The 22,458-nt window shown below is 48.7% G+C and overlaps 1 pseudogene; it reads right to left on the bottom strand.

The window, feature by feature from the left end:
- Positions 1 to 676: 676 nt before the first annotated feature.
- LOC122172496 (cytokine receptor common subunit beta-like) overlaps positions 677 to 22,458 on the bottom strand; it is a 36,281-nt pseudogene continuing 14,499 nt past the window's right edge.

Genomic DNA, 22,458 nt, shown 5'->3' with positions numbered 1-22,458 from the left:
CTGTAGAGGTAGTTAAGCACTGGACAAATTACCTAAAGAGGTTATGGAATAGCAGTCATTGGAGTTTTTTAAGAGGTTAGACAAACACCTGTCAAGGATGGTCTAGTGTTATTACTCAGTCCTGCCTCAGTGCAGGGGTTTGACTAGATGACCTGTTGATGTCCCTTCCAGTCCTACATTTCTGTGATTCACACTGAATTGCCTTGTGCCACTGTCTAGTAGTAGTGGCACACAGTTCTCTGACATGCAGGTTTATAAAATTGTAGTTAATATACAGTTTAGAGCATAGCAGTTTTAAAGCTCTGCATGTTCAGACCAACTGAGCTGAAAATTGTGATCTATAGTATTCAAAACTATTAAGATGTGGGCTGAAATAAAATCAGCATGAATTGCTCAACAATAGCAATGGAATCAGCATTGCGCTGCTATATACTGTAAAACATTACAGTGAATTATTGCAAGTATTACATAGCACGCCGCCTTGCCCAAGTGGTAACTAAGCATAACATCTTCCTGTTTCAACATTCTTAACTTGTATCCCAGAGTTCCTAAAAGTTTTTCTTTTCAAACACTGAATACTGCTAAGTTATGAATTTTAAGTTTTTTTTCTTTTAAACCATAGCACTGAATGTTATTCTAAAATTGTTTTCCAAATTTTCTTAAACTCCCAGTTTATCCCCCGCTGATGTTCATTGTGAAAAGTATTGCAGGTCTAATAATAATAGTTGGCACTTTTGTAATTCACTGTCCAACATGTGTTTTGTGCCCTCCTCTGGTGGATTTTTAGAGGATAACTGTATAGCTACCAGCTAAGGGAGTTATATCTTGAACTCAAGTAGTAGAAGCTCATGCTTTTAAGTCTGGATGGCTTGGGTTCAATCTTTGGTGACTAGCTATGATGGAGGTTGCTACACTTATAAGCCCTTTAATCGGAGGTTCTGAATATGCTTTGTTGTAAGCAGAGCTAGCCTATAGTTAAGCTACTGAAAATTTAGAATGGGAAGTGTTGAAATGTTGAGAAGCCTTATAATTTTGCCAGTCTGGAACGAACATCCCATCTGAGGGATGGGGGCGGGGAGAGAGGAGAGTGAGACAGGACTAGGAAACTGGGACAAGGAATCCAGAGCGGTAGTGGGGGGCAGTTGAAATCAGATGAGGAGCTGGGGCGGGTTAGACAGCAATAGGATAGACATAGACTGGAGAGGACAGGGAAGAAGGGTATTTGACTACTAGAGACCACTCCATTCAGGAGCCTGGAATAGACCCAGGATTCCTGAGTTTCACAGTTCCTCTTCTGTCAGCAGATATCTGTGAAACCCAGTGGCAAAAAAAGTGTCTCATCCCCCTATAGAGCTGATCTATCACATAGGATGACAACCTACTGCCTCTGCCATCACTTACTCCATTAGCTCAAGTGGCAGAAGTCTGTGCAGTGGATCTAAAGGTTCTTCGGCAGGGTTGGAGCCATGTGAGTTTCACGATGATTCCACATGCCAGAATTTCTGGGGCAGTTCAGTTTTGATTTTTACCAAAAAACGTGGGGAAATGCATACAGAAATAGGGTGACCAGATGCCTAAATAGGGGAATCTCCAGCAGGAGTAGAGAGGTTATTTTATCTCTGTATTTGGCACTGGTGCAACCACTGCTGGAATACTGTGTCCAGTTCTGGTGTGCACAATTTAAGAAGGATATTGATAAATTGGAGAGTGTTCAGAGAAGAGTCACAAGACTGATTAAAGGATTATAAAACATGCCTTATAGTGATAGACTCAAGGACCTCAATCTATTTAGCTTAACAAAAAGAAGGTTAAGAAGTGACTTGGTTATAGACTATAAGTATCTACATGGGGAACAAATAGCTAATAATGGGCACTTCAGTCTAGCAGAGAAAGGTAGAGCATGAGCCAATGGTTGGAAGTTGCAGCTAGACAAATTCAGACTGGATATAAGGCATACCTTTTCAATGGTAAGAATATTAACGATTAACAATATACTAAGGGTCATGGTGTTTTTCTAAAAGCTTTTTCTAAAAGCTATCCTCTAGGAATTATTTTGGGAAAGTTCTATGTCTGTGCTATACAGGTGGTGAGACCAGGTGATCACCGGATCCCTTCTGGCTTTATAATCTCAGAACTAGGTACATCAATTCACATGCAAAATTCTCATTGAATTCAATAGGTGTCCTCGCCCTGTGGCTTGTGGTGCGGGCTGCAGCAGGGGCCATATAACCCCTCTCGCAGCTTCCTAGGGCCCCCTCTCATGGCTCTGTGCACCTGTGTCTGTCATTGTCATCCTCTCCCCTCCCCCTGCCCCACTTGCCCAATGTGTCCTGATATTTCACTCTTGCGATCTGGTCACCCTAGATTGCTCTGAATTAGAGATAGAACAGACCAATTAAATCGTAGCTTGTCCATCTTAAGAGCCTCTTCCCCCCAGCTTTCCCTGCAATACTGTATATTCTCCATTGTTTTCTCCAATCTAGTTTTATGTCTCCTATGATTGGTCTTCCACTGCTTCCCTAAGGACATTATTCCACAGGATAGTAGACGTCACAATTAGGAAAGGTTTCCTGATCCCCAGTCAAATTTCTCTGTTTCTGTTTCATCCCTTACTCCAACCCACTTTGTCCCATACTCAACAATTCCAATCCCTCCTTGGTATCTACATCCTTCCAACACCAATTCTTCTGGATGAGTATTATCTCTCTAAATAACCTAGATCTGTTTAAAGAATGCGAGGCATTTCATTCCAGGTGCTTGTGACAGAGTCTTATCGGTGACATGCAGTTTGATCCTTCAGGCCATGAAGTTTGCATTGAACTCAACATTATGTTCTGCACCAGAACCATAGCAAGACTAACATGGTAATGGCAAGGGGATTAGAGTGTGTGTAATGAGCAGCTCTCTTCAATGGGGATATATTTCCTGGTTTCTGTATCCAAATATACTAATACAGCTGAGGAGAACATAGTACTGATTGATGTCTTCCACCCCCTTTGGGAGTGGAGAGGGCTGGAAAGAAGAATTGCTATTTTTGTTTCCCAGTGTAAGAGGGGTGGAGAACGGGGGGAAAACAATAGAGGTGACATGCTTTGAATAGTGGAATTTTCATCCAGTCACCTCCTCTCTTGTCTTCACCAGTCCTCTCCCAGATTAGCAGAGTTCCCTGGCCCTGACAGCTGGTTTCAGTCCTTCCCATAGTGGTAATGCAAAGTAAGCGTCACACTTTTGAGTTCTGATGAGCTGAATGGCCTGTGTGTGGGTTTGAGGCTAGGAAAGAAGCAGTATTCCTCCATCTCATGTAGAAAAACTGGCCCAGTGTCATCGGGGTTGAACATGACCACGTTACTCTCGTGCACAGGCTCTGCTTTAGAAGTATCAACCCCCTCTGACAGAAAGGGTCAGGAAACACTGATGGGTTTTGAGGTGCCATGGGGGGCCTGGAGGAACGTACGTGACTCCCAAATATATGCTGGTGCGCTCCAGAGGGAATGGCTGATGCTGGAGATGAAACTGGAAGTGCAACATCAGTTGTCTCAGGGCCCAATGCAGTGATGGAGGTGCCCGACATGGCCTGGGGCCGTCATGGGTTGGATGTCAACATGGCAGCAGCAGTGAGCATTCCCTCCGCCGGGGCCAGTACACGGGACAGATGGGCAGAGTCTCTTGCTGGCATCAGTGACAGATTTTCCGAGGTGACGTATCCCACTGGCCATTTCTGACAGGAGTTGTTTAAGATGGCAGCAATTGGTGACCTTTGACCTTCGGTGTCCCCTTGCACCATTCCCCACCTGCTGGTTGGCCTTGTGGCTCTTCTTGCCTTCCAGCAAGGGGCTGCTTCATCTCTTTCTGAGCAGGAAGTGAGACGGGATGGAGCTGAGCTGCTCCTCTCTCCTCCCCCACCAGCAGGGTCTGGGAAGGGGCTCCATGGGGTGGGACAGTTTCCCGGTCCTGATGAATGTCAGACAGGGAGCACCCATGGGGGAAGTGCAAGTATGGACCATTAAAGTCAAAGCAGGACATGGGTGCCTGAGAAGCAGTGGCCTTAGCACTGCTCCTCCAGGGGAGCGTGGCTGGTGACAGGGACTGACTGGTGCCCTGACTTGAATGGCAGCCAGCCAGGGCTGCAGGATATGGAGCTGGAGTTGTCATTTCAAGAATTGGACATGGGTTCTCTGGGTCCAGAGCACCAAGGACGCACATCCTCCTATTGTCCACGGCTGCAGGGAGCTCTGCTGAACTAACTTTCATTGGTCTGCAAGAGGGAAACAAGAAGAATCAGAGATGTCACCCTGCAGAGAACATCACATACAGACAGGGAGTGGAGCTGAGGGTCCCCTGGGAGAAAGGTCTCTTGGGGGTTAGAAGGAATCTTTCCCTGAGGGAAGATTATCCCATAATTCCCTATAGCAGAGTTTCTTGCTCCTTCCTCTGAAGCAGCTGGCACCGGCATCTGTTCCTGGCAGGATACTGGACTAGATGGACATTGGCTGGACCCAGTCTGGCAGTTTCTGTATTTCTGGAGCCTAGGGGGCCCAAGCAGCACATCACCCTACAGAGATTGTGATCACCACCACCCACATTATATAGCACCAGACCTTAGCCTGGCACTTGGCAGAGACTGTAAAAAGACATGGCTCCTGCCCCAAGGAGCTTACAGCCACTGAGGTAGAAGCTAGCGAAAGGGAGGGGGCAGGCAAGGAGAGATGGGGGTTCAAACAAATACAAACAATGGCCTGAGTTTTCCAAACGTGACCAGTGATGGCTGGGCACCAACCTCAAGACACTTTAAGGTACGTCTCCACTGCAATGTTTACGTTGGCCCCACACTTCTCTTGCACTGGAGGAATTATCCTCTGGCCTATTGCAGCTCCTACTGGCTCTTGTATGCTGCCAGAGCCAGAATCAGCCCCAAGGGTGGTGAGGGCCTCACTTCCCGGTGACAGGAAGACAGGGCGTGTGCGCGAGGGGGTGTGTGTGTATCTGTGTGCTGGGGGTGCTTGTCCACCTCCATTTCCAGATTGGGAAATCAAGGGCATTGAGGCAAGCCCATTTCCAGAACCCCTGAGCTGAGTGGATCTCAGTTTCAGTGAACTGCAGAGGGGTGTGGCCCAACCTCTGGGTCTGTGCTGAAGCTGACTGGAGTGTCTAACTCAGCAAGCAGGAGTGGAGGGGAACCTGTTCTGGCAGGAGGGGGTTCTCTGTTGTATCCCTGCTCATTGAGTGACGGTCTCAAGGGAAGACAAATGGAAATTGATGTGCAATTTGCCCGGGAAAAGGCTGCCATGAAGCAGCCAAACAAAGCGCTGCACACGAGCAAGCACTGGACTTAAAAGACAAAGAGATTGAAACACAGAAAGATGCTCAGGAGGAGACGAGAGAACTGGGTAGTAAATGCCCTGTCCTAAAAAAAGGGGGGGAATTGTAGATGTATTGTCTCTGCCATGGACAGTGTCCAAGTCTCTGGCAGTAAGTTCAGGAGGAGGGTATGACGTTGCACTCCATATGATTTTATGAAAATATGCTAATGAGTGTGAATATAATGTAACTGGAATTTGCTTAATGGAAAAGGTCTCGTGTAAGGTATCATTACAAAGCTTATAATCTATTGAGTGCGGTCATCCTATTTGTATAAATGTATCATTCTTGTATCTGAAACTAGAAATATGAAATATAACTCTGGGCCATTAATGGTGGTTTGTAATCTTGATGGCTCCCATCAACTAGGACAATTGGTTGTAAATGGCTCTGTTTACTTACAAGCCTTCCTGTGAGTCAGGCCAGGAAGAATAAAGGCTTGGGGTCTCACAGGACATGTGACCATGTCACCTGGTACTGGAATCCATCTTTAACCTGGTGCTTATTGGAATATCTCTGAGGGTGAGATTTACCTGTATTCAGTTTCTTAAAGGTATTAGGCTTAGACTTGCATGTTTTGTTTTATTTTGCTTGGTAACCTACTTTGTTCTGTCCGTTATTACTTGGAACCACTTAAATCCTACTTTTTATATTTAATAAAATCACTTTTGATTATTAATTAACCCAGAGTAAGTAATTCATACCCGGGGGAGCAAACAGCTGCGCATATCTCTCTATCAGTGTTATAGAGGGCGGACAATTTATGAGTTTACCCTGTATAAGCTTTATTCAGAGTAAAATGGATTTATTAGGGGTTTGGATCCCATTGGGAGCTGGGTGTCCAGGTGCTAGAGACAGGAGCACTTGCTAAGCCGTTTTCAGTTAAGTCTGCAGTTTGCGGGGCGTGGGTTGGACCCTGGGTCTGTGTTGCAGCAGATTAGCATATCTGGCTCAACAAGTCGGGGTTCTGGAGTCCCAGGCTGTCAGGGCAAACGGGCTCAGAGGTAGTCTCAGCACATCAGGTGACAGTCCCAAAGGGGTTTCTGTGATCCAACCCGTCACACACCTCCATTTCCAGATTGGGAAATCAAGGGCATTGAGGCAAGCCCATTTCCAAAAGGAGAGATCAGGGAGGAAGGGCTCAGGGTTTGGGACTGGTGTTGCCAGGGAGACCAGGGGCTGCAAGTCCATCCATTGACATTACCAGATGGGCATGTGGAGGTTGTGCCAATGTTTATCATTCACACCAGTTACATTTGCCACCCCTCTCTGATGGGATAAGCCACACACAGGAACTGAGATGCCACCATCTCCAAGTAACGTCTCGGAGAGTATCACCAGTGAGCAGTGCACCGACCACTCACCCATCCAGCACTTGGATGCAGCTGACCACGTCTGTCTTCTCGGAAGGGCTCTGCTTGCCAAAGCCCAGCTGGCTGCTCGACAGTGGAATCCCGAGCGGTCCTTTCTGAAAAGAGAGAAGGGCAGATAGCACTCCTGGCACACAGAGGCTGATTCCCTGAGGTCAGTGGGGAGCCAGAAGTCCCATAGTGGAGATACCACAGTGTATGGTAGCACTTTAACCCCTCCTGGGGGCAACATTGCTCCTGGGGACTGGCGGTTTGATGAGGGGGAGTAGGTCTGGAGGCCCCCTGCTGGAGGCCTCATGGTCCTGCCTCACCACTCCCCAAAAAAGAGCAGAGGAGAAGTCCTCCAGGCAGTCTAGAGTGGCTGCAGGGGAGCAGCTAATTAGAGGAGGTGCTGGAGTGACCAATCAGGGGGCAGAAGGGTCATATAAAAGGAAGCAACAAGGGCAGAGCAGACAGTTGCTGCCTGGAGCTTGAAGAGGGAGAAGTGGGTGCCTGGCTTGCTGGAAGAGCAGCAGGACCATGGGCAGTTCAGTGCAGGTAGGCTGAGCCCAGAATGTAGCCAGACCAGGCGAGGGTACCATGATGGGCCCTACTGGTCTGGTTGAAGATTGAGCCCATGGAGGGCTGTCGAAAGGACACCAACCGAGGGAACCGAGATGGGCCCCTTTTGGGCTGTTAAAGAATGCAGTGCCTCCGGGAGAAGCGTTGGTGCTAGAGCCCCATACCAGGCCATGACAAGATCTAGAGACTGTGTATCCCGGAATGGGGGACAGTGCATGTGACTCGGCCGGAGGGCTGAGTCACTGAAGAACTGCAAAAAGAACCATTGGCTGGGGGCGTGCTCATGAGAGACAGGTGCAACCCTGTTGTAAGAACTGAAAGAAAACCAGGCTCACACCCGACCAGGAAGGGGGCACCCACAAGAGGTGGGTTCCGCCCCATTCAAAACTGAGTGATTGCAGGCAGGTATCGGCCAGAGAGGGGGTGCTCACAAGACACAGGTGTCGACATCATTACAGGCAAGGTTTATTTTGTTCTCCATGGGCCTTTCATTTCCCCCAGTGCTGATCTCTCTCATTTAACTCTGCCCTTCGTCAGGTAGTGCCAGGTGTGTTGTGGCAGCTCTGCCCACAGAGTGCAGGGGAACAGTCTGGGCAGGTGCAGGAGGGCAGCAAATCAGCCACTGTGTGTAATGGCAGCCCTGCCCTGGGAGACTATGGGGATGCTGCTGTAGGCAGGGACAGGGCCCAGGAAATCAGCCTGTGTCTATAGCATAAGAGTTCTGCCATCCCAGGGTGAGCTGGGGCACACCATTTCCTGGGATTTCCGAACACCTTTGGATCAGACACCTAATGAAACGTGAAAGACACTTAAAACCACGGGGTTAGGAACAGAGTCCGACTGTGGATTGAAAACCAGTTACACGACTGGGAACAAAGAGCTATTGGGAATGGCTGCTCCTCAGGGTGCAGGGAGCTCATTACTGAGCTGTCCTGGGGCCAGCCCTGGGAGCTGTGTGCATTATGAATTTGGAGAGAGAACTGGGCAGCAGGTTGGTGACATTTGCCAGTGACACAAGATTGTTTCAGTTAGAACTAGAGAGACTTGACAGCATCTCCGGGTGGATGTGAACCCATGGAGGGAATGAGCAACATGATAGTAGGTGCAGTTCAGCTTGCACAAGCATAAGGTAAATTACCTGGGCGTCTCCTATGCACGGCTGGGCAGGGTCCTCGAAGGATAATGTGTAACATTATCTGATTAAGATATGATCATATAGATCACTGTTGCAACCTCTCTTATATATCTGCAACAAATCTCATATAAAATGTGGCATGTAAGATGTCTACGAAAAGGTTATGATTTGCTGGTTATGATTATGCTATCTATATGTATGTATCATTTTTGTATTTGAAGTTATAAATATTGGCTCTATACCTCGATTTCAAATGCTTGCTCCTGAGGTAACACCCACAAGGTAGTTAACCAGCACATCCTGGAGGGACTATTCAAATTAAGTGGCTCATCAAAAGACACTTAACAGGCAGTAGACCATGGGAGACCCCCATCTACACTGAATGAACTGTCCTGCAAAGGTGCTGTTTGAGGTATAGGTAATGGCTTCTTGTAGCAGGGCAGTCACCCCGTTCCGGTTAAGACGGGATTAAAAGCAACCAAGGGAGACTGGCTGGATAAACCGCCACAGGTGTGGCCACACCCAATTAGGGTCCAGCTGACCCTGATCACAGGTGCCAACTTTTGTTGGTGCCGGTGGGTCCTCGCGCTCCCTTGGCCCCGGCCCCACCCCCGCCGCGACTCTGCCCCCTCCCTGCCCCTATTGGATCGCTCCCCAAATCCCTGCCCTGGCCCCGCCTCTTCCCCAGGCATGCCACATTCCCTCCTCCTCGCCCCTCCCTCCCAGGTTTGCTGCACAAAACAGCTGTTTCGCGGCGCAGGCGCTGGGAGGGAGGGAGGGGTGAGAAGCAGGACGTGGAGGCCCGCTCAGAGAAGGAGACAGAGCAGAGGGAGAGGTGAGCTGGGTCGGTGGGGTGGGTCAGGGAGCTGCCAGTGGGTGTTCTGCACGCACCAAATTTTCCCTGTGGGTGCTCCAGCCCCAGAGCACCCATGGAGTCGACGCTTATGACCCTGATAAATGGGCAGGCTGAGAGAGTATGAAAGACTTTTGCTCAAGCTGAGGAGCAGAGAGGACCAGGCTGCCTGGGAGAGCAATTAGGGTACCTGAGGCAGAGCAGGGCTGGGGAAAGGCAGGCAGAGTTGAGGAGATCTGGCCTGTTAAGTCCCCAGACTGAGGCCTTGCTAAAGGCCAGGGGAGGTACTAGGACTGCAGGGAGGCAGCTCTGGGTGGAAAGGCAGCCAGTCCAAAACCCTTGCCAATGAGAAGTGGTCACTTCAGACTGCAGTCTGCCCCTGAGGGAAGGGGCTAGATGAGGACTGGCAGTGGGTCACTGAGGTGAGGTGGGCTTAGGGGACTGGGGTTCCCAGGAAGAGGAGACCCAGAGTGTGGGGGCACTGCTGTGGGGCAGCACCCCAAGGTAAGGTGCACCGGGGTCCGGGAGGAATGTGGGGCTGAAGTGCTATAAGAGGTGGCGATCAGGAGGAAGCAGGCAACAGTAGGAAGACACCGGCCAGCAGGAGGCGCTCCGAGGCTGGAACTGACCAGCAGGAGGTGCTGCGGCGGTGAATGCTACACTTCTTCTGTGTCCAAACCTTCATGCATGGACATGCGACTTGGCCATGTGACTCCAAACACTATCTTGTCACCTGTAATTTTCCACTAGCTGTTCTGAGAGCTTTGTTTGAAAGAATAGGTTCCCTGCACGTGGCAGGAGATATAAGAGGCCCTGGAAACCCCTCCATTTTGCCTCTATCCTGCTCTGGCCTCTTTCCTGCCCAAACCTCTAGACTATGAACTTATATCAATAGAAGCAGTCTAATCAAGGAATTGAGGACCTTTCAATGATTTGGAAGCAGCCAGAGACTTGACTTAAGCCAACAGTTTATTCCATCACTGCTACAAGCCTGAGTGTGGTGTTTGCAATTACTATACGTATTTGATTCCTCTGAGCAATTTTAACTCACCTTCTTTTTATAAATAAATCTTTAGATTCTAGATACTAAAAGATTGGCATCAGTGTGCTTTTTGGTAAGATCTGAGGTACATATTGATCTGGGTGTGTGGCTGGTCCTTTGGGATCAGAAGACCCTTTTATTTTTTGAGACTGGTTGTAAAGAACCACTCCTCTCTAAATCCAGTGGTTTTGGTGGTGATATAAGAACTGGAATGCCTAAGGAAACTGCTTTTATGACGTCTTGTTAGCCAGTGTGGTGAAACAGAAGTTTACTTTTGTTGCTGATTTGGTATATCTTATGGAAGAATAACCACCAGTTTTGGGTTGTGTTTGCCCTGTTTCTTAGCAGTTTGGCATTCTCAGTTGTGACCCACTGAGGCACAGTTATACAATGTAATGGGGTATTTACCCTACAGGTGCTGTGAAAGGGTAAAGCCTTGTAAGGCCAATTAACTTGTCTCCTTGAACCTGGAGGATGGGCCAGGCCTAATTAGAAATAAGCCCAGGTGGGGAAGAGAAGGGCTTGTGGCCATAAAGAGCTGAGTGAGGCTAGTGGGAGGAAGGAGACCTGGGGAGAGGAGGTGGGAAGTAGCCTGAGAGAAGGCTGAGAGGGAGGAGGCAGAGCAGACAGCCCACTCCAGGGGTGAGTGGGAAGCCTGACTGGAGACAGTGGCCCGGAGGAGCAGTAGCCTGCCTGAGCCCCTGAGCAAGGGAAGGAGTGTGCCAGCCCCTGGACAGTGGGGCTGTTGAAAGCACAGGACCTGGAGACAAGCTGTGGGGATAAATGGAGCGGATGAGGCAGGCCTGTGAGGCTGTGGTGGCTGTTTTGTTTACGGTTCTATCGGACATGGTAAAGGACTCTGGCCAGAAGGGGCAGGACTCTGTCACGTTATCTGACCGGAGGGCCAGGTACTCTTATGGCTGGAGTAGGCCAAAGATTAGTAGGGAAAAACTAAGGAGAAATTTGCTGCACTGCCACACCCAGCCAGGAGGAGGTGTGCTGGGGTGGCTACTTGCTACAGCCAAGCCTTCAGGAACAGCAGGACTGGCTCCAGCATTTCTGCCGCCCCAAGCGAAAAAAAAAAAAAAAGCCGCGATTGGCGGCAGCAATTGGGGGGGGGAAGCCGTGATCGGCGGCGGCAGTTCAGCGGCAGGTCCTTCGCTCCTAGAGGGAGTGAGGGACCTGCCGCCCCCGAATTGCTGCAGGTGCCGCCCCAATCCCTTGGCCGCCCCAAGCACCTGCTTGTTAAGCTGGTGCCTGGAGCCGGCCCTGAGAAACAGAGCAATGGAGGTGTCTGCCCAGAGCGGGACAAAGCTCTAAAAGCTGATAGATTGATTGGGAGCATTAAAAAGGGAATGGAAATAGTGCCCTTCTGTCAGACGGGGTGGCCTCTCCTTGGAGCACTACATTTCTGATCACCTCCCGGGACAGAGGATGTAGCTGAGATTGAAGAGCTTCAGAGAGGGCCAGTGGAGGTGGGTTGAGATCTGGGCAGCAGTAAGAGAGGAGTATGACTGCTCAGAGCTCTGGTATGAAACTGCAGAAAAACCTGAGAGTCTCTGGATTAAGTTTAGAAGTGTGAGCAACAAGGGTGATGTTGTGGTTGGAGTCTGCTATAGACCACCAGACCAGGGGGATGAGGTTGACGAGGTTTTTTTCTGGCAACTAGCAGAAGTTACTAGATCGCAGGCCCTGGTTCTCATGGGAGACTTTAATCACCCTGATATCTGCTGGGAGAGCAATACAGCGGTGCACAGACAATCCAGGAAGTTTTTGGAAAGTGTAGGGGACAATTTCCTGGTGCAAGTGCTGGAGGAACCAACTAGGGGCAGAGCTCTTCTAGACCTGCTGTTCACAAACCAGGAAGAATTAGTAGGGGAAGCAAAAGTGGATGGGAACCTGGAGGCAGTGACCATGAGATGGTCGAGTTCAGGATCCTGACACAAGGAAGAAAGGACAGCAGCAGAATATGGACCCTGGACTTCAGAAAAGCAGACTTTGACTGCCTCAGGGAACTGATGGGCAGGATCCCCTGGGAAAATAACATGAAGGGGAAAGGAGTCCAGGAGAGCTGGCTGTATTTTAAAGAATCCTTATTGAGGTTGCAGGAAAAAAACATCCCAATGTGTAGAAAGAACAGTAAATATGGCAGGCGACCAGCTTGGCTTAACAGTGAAATCCTTGCTGACCTTAAACGCAAAAAAGAAGCTTACAAGAAGTGGAAGATTGGACAAATGACGAGGGAGGAGTATAAAAATATTGCTCAGGCATGCAGGAAGGCCAAATCACACTTGGAGTTGCAGCTAGCAAGAGATGTTAAGAGTAACAAGAAGGGTTTCTTCAGGTATGTTAGCAACAAGAAGAAAGTAAAGGAAAGTGTGGGCCCCTTACTGAATGAGGGAGGCAACCTAGTAACAGAGGGTGTGGAAAAAGCTAATGTACTCAATGATTTTTTTTGCCTCTGTCTTCATGAACAAGGTCAGCTCCCAGACTGCTGCACTGGGCAGCACAGTATGGGGAGAAGGTGACCAGCCCTCTGTGGAGAAAGAACTGGTTCGGGACTATTTAGAAAAACTGGACGAGCACAAGTCCATGGGGCCAGATGCGCTGCATCCGAGGGTGCTAAAGGAGTTGGCAGATGTGATTGCAGAGCCATTGGCCATTATCTTTGAAAACTCATGGTGATCGGGGGAGGTCCCGGATGACTGGAAAAAGGCTAATGTAGTGCCCATCTTTAAAAAAGGGAAGAAGGAGGATCCGGGGAACTACAGGCCAGTCAGCCTCACCTCAGTCCCTGGAAAAATCATGGAGCAGGTCCTCAAGGAATCAATTCTGAAGCACTTAGAGGAGAGGAAAATTATCAGGAACAATCAGCATGGATTCACCAAGGGCAAGTCATGCCTGACTAACCTAATTGCCTTCTATGAGGAGATAACTGGGTCTGTGGATGAGGGGAAAGCAGTGGACGTGTTATTCCTTGACTTTAGCAAAGCTTTTGATACAGTCTCCCACAGTATTCTTGCCAGCAAGTTAAAGAAGCATGGGCTGGATGAATGAACTATAAGGTGGATAGAAAGCTGGCTAGATCGTCGGGCTCAACGGGTAGTGATCAACGGCTCCATGTCTAGTTGGCAGCCGGTTTCAAGTGGAGTGCCCCAGGGGTCGGTCCTGGGCCGGTTTTGTTCAATATTTTCATTAATGATCTGGAGGATGGCGTGGACTGCACTCTCAGCAAGTTTGCAGATGACACTAAACTGGGAGGAGTGGTAGATATGCTGGAGGGTAGGGACAGGATACAGAGGGACCTAGACAAATTAGAGGATTGGGCCAAAAGAAACCTGATGAGGTTCAACAAGGACAAGTGCAGAGTCCTGCACTTAGGATGGAAGAATCCCATGCACTGTTACAGACTAGGGACAGAATGGCTAGGACGCAGTTCTGCAGAAAAGGACCTAGGGGTTACAGTGGACGAGAAGCTGGATATGAGTCAATAGTGTGCCCTTGTTGCCAAGAAGGCTAACGGCATTCTGGGCTGTATAAGTAGGGGCATTGCCAGCAGATCAAGGAACGTGATCGTTCCCCTCTATTCGACATTGGTGAGGCCTCATCTGGAGTACTGTGTCCAGTTTTGGGCCCCACACTACAAGAAGGATGTGGAAAAATTGGAAAGAGTCCAGCGGAGGGCAACAAAAATGATTAGGGGGCTGGAGCACATGACTTATGAGGTGAGGCTGAAGGAACTGGGATTGTTTAGTCTGCAGAAGAGAAGAATGAGGGGGGATTTGATAGCTGCTTTCCCCTACCTGAAAGGGGATTCCAAAGAGGATGGATCTAGACTGTTCTCAGTGGTACCTGATGACAGAACAAGGAGTAATGGTCTCAAGTTGCAGTTGGGGAGGTTTAGGTTGGATATTAGGAAAAACTTTTTCATTAGGAGGGTGGTGAAGCACTGGAATGGGTTACCTAGGGAGGTGGTGGAATCTCCTTCCTTAGAGGTTTTTAAGGTCAGACTTGACAAAGCCCTGGCTGGGATGATTTAGTTGGGAATTGGTCCTGCTTTGAGCAGGAGGTTGGACTAGATGACCTCCTGAGGTCCCTTCCAACCATGATATTCTATGATTCTATGATACAGGACAGAAAAAGAGTGACAGGTTTATTGAATGTGCAAAGGACAAGAGTGGATGGGGGATGGTGTCTAGTGTCAGGTGTGGAAGACCTGGGTTTAAGTTCCTGTTCCTCTACAGACTTTGTGCGTGACCTTGGGCGAGTCATTTAACCTCCTTGCCTCAGTTGTCTAGCTGTAAAATGGGATAATAGTGCTGCCCTGGCTCACAAGGGCATTGTAAGGAGAAATACACTAACGCAGGGATCGGCAACCTTTGGCCCGTGGCCTGCCAGGGTAAGCACCCTGGTGGGCTGGGCCGGTTTATTTACCTACCACGTCCGTAGGTTTGGCTGATCGCGGCTCCCACTGGCCGCGGTTCGCCGTCCCAGGCGAATGGGGGCTGCGAAAGGCGGCGCGGGCCGAGGGATGTGCTTACCCTGGCGGGCCACGGGCCAAAGGTTGCCGATCCCTGCACTAAAGGTTATGAAGCACCCAATCCTGTGCTGATGGGAGCCATGGAGGCACCTGGCATAGATTTGGCTGAGGTTTTTAGGAGTTGTGCTGGTGGGAAGCACCACCACTTCAGGGTGGGTGGGGGAGGGACTGTGTCTCTTTGAGGTGGACCTAGGCAGGCGCCACCATCCTGTAGGGTGATTATACCTGCTCACTAGGGTGCAGTAGGTACAGAGGTGGGGCAGGACCATGACTCAGGCTCCTGCCTTCACCTTCCCCAGCCCTTTGGGGGCACGCTCCTGCAAAGCAAACACTGTGACTGGCCCTCGCATGGAAATGCAGGTGGTTGGGGCTTGCCCTGGAAGATCATTACTAAGGGGACTGGGCAGACTGAGTGGTGACTCCTTTTCCCCTTGTCCCATAGCATGAGAGGGTCACTCAATAAAAGTAACAGCTGGTAACATTTGGGGGAGGGGAGAGAAGAAATAGATTTCTCGTGCACGTAGGGCCAGGAAGTAATTTCCCTACGCAGAGTGTTGCACTCTTGACTAGGTGCATTGTGGGCAGGAGTTTGTTTACCTCTGGAGCATCAGGTTTTGGCCAATGAAGCAGGATAACAGATGTGAGAGACCAATGGCCTAATCTGCCATTTCCAGTTTGCTCACAGTGCTCCCATGACCCCCCAGGCAGGGGCAGTGGTTTGATCAGCATGTTGAGGTTCCACCTGGGCAGCTACACACTCAGCAATAAACCCCAGGGCAGCATTTCCCCTTTCGCTGCCCCGTGCAGAGCTTCCACTTCTCCAGGGTCAGCAGTTCTCTCTTACCTGGAAGTAGCTCTGGAGCAGCTGACTCCTGCCAGGATTTGGAATCTTTTCCTCCCATTTTTTCTTCTTGCTGTAACAAGACAGAGTTTGCAAGGTCACTTCACACACAGCCTTACCCTGGGCCCCCTTGTCAACCCAGAGGTCCTGAAACTCCATGGCCCAGCACTCAAGCTGCAGCCCAGGCATATCCCCTGGACTAAGCCTTAGATCAAGGATAGGGGTGTGCCCATACAGCACCTCACCTTTGTTTCTCTGCCCCTCCCTGCACTCACTCTACCAATGTGTCTGGCGAATCTCCCACTCCCAGTGCAAACTTACCTGAGTAGGCATCTATAACCACACCAGCCAAATGCTATCAGCATGATGGTGAAGGCTGGGACCAGCAGGGGGAGGATCAGTGGTGAAGAGACTGAGACAGATAAATGAGAGATTTCAGAGTGGTAGCCGTGTTAGTCTGTATCAGCAAAAACAACAAGGAGTCCTTGTGGCACTTTAGAGACTAACAAACTGATTTAGTTTCTGTAGTGACCCATCCACTCCCAGTCTCCAGTTGGGCCTAATTTGATGGTGTCTAGTTTGAAAATTAATTGCAGTTCTGCAGTTTCTCGTTGGAGTCTGTTTTTGAAGTTTTTGTTGTTGAAGAACTGCCACTTTTAAATCTGTTATTGAGTGACCAGGGAGATTGAAGTGTTCTCCTATTGGTTTTTGAATGTTATAATTCCTGAAGTCAGATTTGCATCCATTTAGGGGACTGGATGGGTCATTACAGAAACTAAACTACAAGAACATTGCAGATATCAACAAAAAAAGAAAAACACCCAGTCATTAGAATTGCCAGGAGACTTGCAGTTAAGCATGAATTTACAAGAAACACACATATTTGATTCTGTACATTCACAATTAAGGCCTATTCCGTCACCTCTCCTGTTTGTACAGGTTCAGGAAGCCAATCGGAGACCAGGAACCGCACCATGAGACCTAGTGATCAATCACACAGTCTGAATTCCAAATGCTGAACACACCCATGAAGCATCGCTTCTCTGAATGACCAGTGAAAACCCTGTAGGATCTATCTGGATAACCAGTTTACATTTGTGTAAACATCTGGGGATGAGCTTGTATTTGTGAGTCCTCGTATGCCCACAGACCTCAGACGTTCCCAAGAAAAAATTCCCTCTCCTGCACAACTCCAAGGGACAGGGTGTCCCAGGAGGTGCTGTGGAAGTGCGGTTCTCCTCTACAGATCTCATTAGGTCAGCCCCAAAGGGGATATGGTCCTCAAGCCCCTACACTCCCTAATCCTATGTTAGGAATATTTAAAAAAATGAAGAAATTCCCAGAGCAACGAATTTTGTTAAAGTGAAGTTCAGACTGAGACAACAGATCAGTAACTTCAGGGTGAAGATCCTTACAAGAACATTGCAGATATCAACAACAACAGAAACACCCAGTCATTTGAAATGCCAGGAGACTTGCAGTTAAGCGTGAATTTACAAGAAACACAAACATTTGAGTCTGTACATTCACAATTAAAGCCTATTCAGTCACCTCTCCTGTTTGTACAAGTTCAGGAAGCCAATCGCAGACCAGGAACTGCATCATGAGAACAAGTGACGAATCACACAGCCTGAATTCCAAATACTGAACAACACACCCATGACGCAACGCTTCTCTGGATGACCAGAGAAACCCCTGTAAGCTCCAATCGATTTGCTTAAAATCAGTTGCAAAGAGACCATCTTTTTCTTATTTCACAGACATGAAAATGTTGTTCAGAATGAACCGTTTAACCAGCTCCACTGATTGATCCATTTCTATCTACTAGCACGGATCATTCCTTCCCTTCTCCAGCCCGCCACTTAGACCCATGAACTTCTCTCAGTGGCCTCCAGCCCCATTTTCAGCCTGACCACGTCCAGTGGGATCCAGTCTGCCTGGTTCCTCTTAAAGGTAGTAACCTGGACACCTCAAAGGCTGCAGTGCAGAGATACAATGTGTAGGCGAAGATTACAGTCATGTGGCCCTCCTCCCTAATTTTCCTGGGAATCATGGAACTAAAACCTCTGTACGACACTCTGACAATGTAGGCAGTTCATCCTTGTGGAGGCCCCTTTCTCTCCTCACCTCGTGCATCCACTTCCAACCCCTGATTTTCATACTGTTTTCTTGTTCCCATGGAAAATGGCAGGCCCAGGCTTCCATTCAGATAAGCCAATTATACCCATTCTCTGTGAACTGAAGCATGCAGCTAGGTACTAAGGAGACACTGGTCAGTCTCTTTGCTTAATAAACTGTATGAAACCCCGGTTCCCCATAAACCCCAGCTAAGGGACCCGTTTCTCTAGGGAGGGAACTGACCCTCTCCCCCAAAGTCCCAAGCCCGTAGCCCAGCTGGGATGTACCACTCTCAGTTTCCCAGGTGCACTCCTCACTCCACTCGCTCCAGGGCCCCTTGTAGCCATCCGAGTGCACCCTCGCACGCATTTTTCCCCTATAGTGTGAGGAGGGCTCCAGCATCTGCAGGGTGATGATGAAGGGAGGCTTGTCATTTCTGATGTTTACAATCTGGGCATTCTGGGAAGAGAAGAGGAGAAGAGCTGGAGGAGGGGTGAGGAACTCTCTATCCCATCCACCCACCTCCCTGGCAGAGTCCTGGGCTCCCAACAGTACCATCACATACCTCCAAGGAGTCAACAGTCTTCCAATACAAGAATTCATATCTCTGGCCTATATGGTTAAAGCTTAGGATCTGTTTTGTCCATCTCAGCTCATACTCCTGGTCTTTCATCTTTGTCATTGTTACGTTGATAGGCGCAAGCGGCTTGACTGGAACACAAACAACGCAGTAGGAACATGCATCCATCTCCCAGCTTATCTTCCTGCCCATTCCCTTTCCCACTCTGGGTTGTGAGCAGGACTAAGGATATGCGGGTGCGAAACTTGTTGCCTGAGCAGACTAGCACCAAGGACTGCTAATAGCAGTGCCCCCATCTGACACATCTCATCTCCACGCGCCCATTCTGTGCCTCCTCGCAGCAGTGCTCTGTCGGTGCCAGTCAGGAGCTCCAGTGCTGGGAGCTTCCTTTACCAGCCCTCTGTCCCACCCACACATCACTGTCTAGCTCTTTTATTAACCATTCCACCCCTGTCAACCCAAGCGTTTCCTAAGCTGGAGGAGAAACCCCCTGATAACCCTGAGCAGAGGATCCAAATGGGCTCTCACTGTTTTGGGAGGCTTGAATCAGTTTCTCCTCCTTCTTGGGCCGGACAGTTATGAGGTACTGGCTCAGCCTGCTGGGGTTGGTGACATTGATCTCACAGCTGTGGAACAGGTAGTGGCTGCCAGGCAATTCCTCCTCATGGACTGGAGAGCATTCTGTCTCTCTGGGGAAGAGAGCAGCCAGGCCTGAGTGAGCAGGAGGGATGGTCAGATACAGGACGACAGGCATATGCTGTCATGGGCAGGTCACTTACTCTGATGCCAGTGGGGTTCTGTAGAAGAGTGTGAACAAGACAGAGCTGGTGACCTCTCTCCTCACTTCCCAGCTGCACATTAGCCGATCAACCCCATTGAAGAAGCAGTGAAGGTTCTTGGGCTGAGCCTCATCCCCTAGTGAGAGCCAGTGGTTAGTGTAGCTCTGGGAGGGGCAGGGTTGGGAGGGAGGGAGAGGACGGTGGAGAGGATTGTGACCATTGAGGGAGGAAGAGAAAACGTTTACTTTCGGGGTTCTCTAGGGCAGTCCAGAGCATTATGTTGGTCCATTCATCCAATGGATACAATCCACATATTGCGAGAGACAGAGAGACTGGCCGCTCCTGAGCCCAGACCCCCAAACCCACTATCTCCACTGGCACCCACTGGCCCTTTTACTGAGAGGCCGGATACTGAGCACACCTAGAAGGGCCCCATCAAGGCGAGGGGTTTCAGGTGCAATGGAGGGGAAGTGTGCGTAAGGAGCCTGTACTGCCCCTACCAGTGCCACACTGGGACTGGTGCCGTGCTCCTGTGCCGTGCAACTAACCAGAGCGCTGCAGTCTCTGTGGCTACTGCTCTGGTACCTGTCAGTGACACCAAATTCACTTCAAATAAGAGAACACCAGTGAAACTGGACCATTTTCATCAAATTCTAGAGATTCTCCAATGTCATCAGCTCAGCCCCCAAATCCTCTGGAAGCGAAGCACAATATCCCTTTGCTCCCAGCATCTATTCATGTCCCTCTTTCCCCCCACGGCCCCTCGGCCTCCAGAATTACCTTCCTGGGACTTCCAGGACACGGCAGTGCTCCATTCACCGGACTGCCCAGACCAACCAGCACCCTGGCTTGGCTTGGATCGCACACGAGCTACATAGGTGCTGCCTGGCACAAGGGCATCACAACTCAGCAGGCAATGGGAGGATTTTGCAACTGACACTGAGGAAGATTTCTGTCAGTGGGGATGAGATAGCGAGAGGTGAGGGAAGGTGGAGGGAGAGAGAGAGAGACTTGTGAGAGAGGTGGGTGGAGGACCCTTTTCTTGGGTAATCCAGCTCAGCCAAGCACAGCCAGCGCTGTGATCCCTGGGTAAGGTGGAGCCAGATGCTCCTTGTGCAGGGATCATTGCTCTTATAGCACACAGGCTGCTTTTTACTTGCTAGATCTCTGGTCTTGACCAGCCAAGGCCATGGCTGGACAGCACAGGATATGTAAGATGCACACACAGCTAGCTGCAGCGTGCACGGACCCACTCTCTGGGCCATTCGGGTTTCAGAGGATCGGCTGGGTTCAGCGGCAGCCAAGCAGGTTTCAGAGGATTGCAAAGGTTTGTCTTCTGCCCTCTAAAAGGTGCAACCAAGAACAGCACATGCCAATGCCTAAGCATGTCTCATGCCTACCTCCCAGGATTCCCACTCCCGCTTGTAGGTCATGTCAAGCTCCAATGCATTGGGCAGCCGGTATCTTCTCTTTCTCCCTCCAGCTGCTTCCCAGGCTGCTTCTGTGCCATTGATCGAACATTTCTGAGGTGGGAGGGTCTGGACTGGAAATGGAAAGGGACTAATGGGCTGTGGTTATTAGTAGATGAGGAGAGGGCAGAGGGCCTTTCTAAGTCTTATTTCCATAAGGAAGGACCCAGATCTGCCTAATATCAGGCTTTTGTGGGATTTCTCAGGACTGGGGGGGGGGGGGGGGGGGGAAGGCTTGTTTGGACTTGGCAGTGAAAGAAATAAAGTTGCCAAGGCCTTATGGAAAATAGCGATGAACAGAACAGAAGGAGAATAGGGAGGTGAGTGTTGTCAGGTAGACCCGTGGCAGCCAGCATTCATTTTAAGGTGGAGACATATTACTGTGTAGTTTTCTGAGTGAAAAGGTTGGTTTGACATCAGTTTTTTTCCTAATGGCAGAGAAACCCAGCTAGAACAAGGGTGTGGGTCAGCTGGGAGGAATACATCCGGCTTTTCCATTGTAGGCAGGTAAGGAAGGAATCTATTTATCTATCTGGAATCTTGTAAGTGAGGAGCTGTTAAACAGGTGTAACAATGGAAACGGAAACTCAGTTCCTAGCAGAATTATAGCTCACATGCAGAAGTAAGGTGAAGGGTTGGGGACAGGGTGGATACAAATCAATTTTTTTTTAATTAAAATTATTTTTTTCTTTAAATCTTTTTTTAGTTTTAATTAAATACAGCCTTTTTGCTGTCTGGTCACCCTAAAATCAAGATAGTGGACATGAAGATTTTTCATCTCTGCTGTTTAGACTCTGACAAGGGCTGGAGCTAAGAAAGAAAAGCAGAGGTTCCTAGGGTCAACCTGGGATTAGCCCTAAAAGACATTCAGTGCTGATAGATTACTACATCTCTGTCATCTTTTGAAAGGCTATATTTAGTTGCAAAGCAACTTGTGTTAATGGTTACCAACCAATGAAAATCAACATCCTGTGATGGTGTACCCCATGAGGCTTCATGGGAATAATTACAATTATTTTTTATTTAAATCATTTTTTTTAGTTTTAATTAAATACAGCTTTTTTTTTTTAAAGCCTATTTAAAATTAAATGTGAAATTATAACAACTATCTTAAAGCCTAAACTTACCATAATCTATTATAATTATTTTAATCAATTAAAATAATAATATTAAGCAATATATATTTGCTACCAAGTTTTAAAGACTGTGAGACTGTAAACTGGTGGAAGTCACTGGCTAAGCTCCTGGATTCAGAATTTGTTACAGTGCTAAAAGCAGCTTTTGACAGCAGTAATCTCTTCTGTTGGTGCTTAGAGAATATTTTCTTCATTTCTGTTTATTCAACTAGTTCAGTTCATTCCACATTAAGAAACCAATTGGAGTTGAAAAAGCAGGAAAGCTTGTTTTGCTCTTTCAATCTCTGTATAAAAACTAGGTGTGAGAGGACGAGATCTACTAGTTTTAAAATCTTGAAGAATGTGGTGATCTGAAACAATGAATTAAAGTCACTTACTACTTCTGTTGTTTAACAATTCTGTTAATTTTAAATGCAAAACATGTTTTGACAAACTTTTTTTTCTTATGTATCCAGCACACATAAAGTAGTTGTATTTAACTAATTATACAAAAAGAACAGGAATACTTGTGGCACCTTAGAGACTAACAAATTTATTTGAGCATAGGCTTTCGTGGGCTGCGTGGGCTGTAGCCCACGAAAGCTTATGCTCAAATAAATTTGTTTGGGCTGGTCTACACTGGGGGAGGGAGGAGGCGATGTAAGATACGCAACTTCAGCTACGGGAATAGCGTAGC

The sequence above is a fragment of the Chrysemys picta genome, chromosome 1, assembly GCF_011386835.1.
Source record: "Chrysemys picta bellii isolate R12L10 chromosome 1, ASM1138683v2, whole genome shotgun sequence".
NCBI classification, from domain to species: Eukaryota; Metazoa; Chordata; order Testudines; family Emydidae; genus Chrysemys; species Chrysemys picta.
Note: the sequence above shows the minus strand (reverse complement) of the source record. Positions and strands in the feature narration are given on the sequence as shown.